This window comes from Lithobates pipiens, unplaced genomic scaffold, assembly GCF_037356315.1.
Source record: "Lithobates pipiens isolate NorthernLeopardFrog02 unplaced genomic scaffold, aLitPip1_a1.2 Scaffold_23, whole genome shotgun sequence".
Lineage (NCBI taxonomy): Eukaryota > Metazoa > Chordata > Amphibia > Anura > Ranidae > Lithobates > Lithobates pipiens.
Genome location: NW_027507785.1, coordinates 18,184,098 through 18,186,834, shown reverse-complemented (window position 1 = coordinate 18,186,834; position 2,737 = coordinate 18,184,098).

The following is a 2,737-nucleotide window of genomic DNA, read 5'->3' as shown; positions in this document are numbered from 1 at the left end:
ATAAAATGAAAACTTTTTTTTTTTTACTTTGAATAGAACAAGGATGATCTTTTACAACAGCGAGTGAAGGGAATGTTCTCCTGAACAAGTGTCTCATTTAGAGATTTCCTTTCTATTCCTGGTGACAACTGATCATTTTGGGTTTATACTTTCTTTTAGCATCGGGATAAATAAAGAGAGAGGATACCGGCAGCCATAGTCACCTAACAGGGGTTCTAACCCTTCCCTACTCCATGCAAAACCAACCAAAAAAATGTAATTTCAAAATGTCAAACAATTCATTTTTCAGCTATGACAATTAGCAAGGAAGAGGATCGCCATAGGGGTGAACTTTTGTTTTAATCCTCCACTGGGGAAAATGTTTAAATGATTGTTTCCAACATGAAGACTTTAATGTATGTTTCATATGTAACTTGTTTATGAAGGTTCTTCCTTACTAAAGTTTTATATATACTTGTATTACATATGGAATTAATGTTTATTCATGTGCATTTTATTCATTTTATTATTTATTCCCCTCCCTCTACAATACTTCTTTAAAAAAGGTTGTAATTTAAAAAAAAAAAATGTTTCTAAAGCAGTGCAACTTTTTTCAGCAACTCAATTCTGCATAATGCCTCCAATACTATAAGAGCTTGTTATCAAAATGTGGCACTGTACTGCCATCTTGTGGACAAAAATGAAATCTACAATTAAAGATAGTAATAGGGTTCATATACTTGGTTATCATGGCTTGCCAGTGGCATTAAAATAAATGGAGATCGCACTTCTGCTCTGTATAGGATACATGGGCTTGGCTGCACAGCGGTATATCAGTTCAGTTTTAATGGCATTTTAGGAGGGGAATTGTAGAACTCAAGCCCTCCTAGTATCTTCTTCACATTCACACAGTGACCATCACATTCATATATGCAAGGTCTTGCAGTCACATGGGTACAGGCAGGGTACCCCATCTGAGGACAATGCTTCAATAGCCTCGCCATCCAGAGAGGGGACCACCCAAATCACCCCTTCATCAGGGGCTTCTTTAGCACCACCCCGTGAGGCATAGCTCCCGACTGTCCCGCATTTCGCGGGACTGTCCCTGATTTGGAACAATGTCCCTCTTTCCTCCTCATTTGTCCCTCTTTTTGGTCTGATCTATATATATAAAATGTACTTTTTATCTTTCAAAAAGTGTTTCCCAGTGCTAAACCTTTCATCCGATTTCAAAAATGCTGTATTTGTACATTTTAAGAGCCAATATAAAGGAATAGCAGTGGTAAAAAAAAAAAGTCCTTGTGGATTTAATTAACCTTTTTTTCGTTTAATTTTCCATTAAGGGGACGTTGCAGGGAGCGTATCCTACGCCTACATACGTTTGTTAGTAGGTGTCCCTTATCTCAAAATGTTGGGTTGCCGTAATGCCGTAAGGGTTGCAGATGGCTGGGTTCCCCACTCCTACACAGCCAGGCAAATAGCATTTTTATCATTCATCCACACACAAGCGTCAGTCTTTAAGCTTGGTTTTCATGTTTTATTAGGGGGGGGGGGGTAATTACTTTGATGGGGAATAGGAATCATGGGATGCCAAACTTGATAGCAACGAAAACCAGGGACAACTTCCTCCCTATGCACAACTTCAGATTTGTTTCTTCACTCCCGGACACTGACGGTCTCTACATGAAATAATGCAAAAGCCCCTTAAAGAATAGGAACGCTCCGTCCCTTTAGAATGTAGCACAAAGTGTTGTAAACTGCATCCTGGAGTACCTCCAACTCACTTGTAAACATTGATCCCAGCTCTACCTACTGCAGGAAATGCCAACCCACCTGGCTGCTTCTTCACCAGCCCACCTGGCTCCCTCTTCACCAGTCTACCTGGCTGCTCCAGAGATCTCCCAGGGCAAGGTTAGAGAGGAAGTAAACCCTGATTCGTTTTACTTCCTCTTTTGCTTGCTGCTGCAGCCTGCAAATGAAAAGCATAATGGGCTAGTATGCATCGCATACTAGCCCATTATGTGCCAATTACCTGAAAAAGAATCCAGCGATGTCCCCTGTGTGGGCAGCGTCCATCTTCTGGCCCTCTTCCTTCGGGGCTGCGGACTCCGGCTGTGTGATTTGCCGGAGCCACGTGACGTCAGTCCTGCGCATGCACATGCGCATGGGAGCCGCGTCTAACAGCACAGGCTAGGGAAGAAACTGCACTTTCGTTCCTTCCCCGCGCATGCGTCGTAGGAATTTTTGGCGGACTAAAAGTGAAATATCTCCTGAATGGCGCACATTTAGGAGATATTTTCACTACCTATAGGTAAGCCTTTACAACCACTTTAATAAAGATACCTCTATCATCCAGAGACACCTGTACACTTTTTATGTGCTGAAGTCAGTAATATAAAATGCACAGTAGGGTCAGGAGAACAAAATTAAAAGAGTGCAGGTGTGTGCAACATACAGTGTAGAGGGTCAGGAGACTGCAAATTTCCTCCCACAAGTAATGCTGTCCGCAATGTACCCTTTCAGCGAATATACGTACTCTCTCCCCACAAATATAAAAAAATCCAGCACTAATCTGCACACTCACCTTCCCTGCGCAAATCCCCCCTCCCCTTCTAGCAGATCTTCTCTATCCCAATCCCCTCTCCCAGCACAATTTCCCACCCAAATCCTCTTCCACCCCTCAAAATTTACCTTTTAGTACAAATCCTTCCCCAGTACAAATCCCCCCCCAAATCCTGCTACCCAGCACAAATCCTCC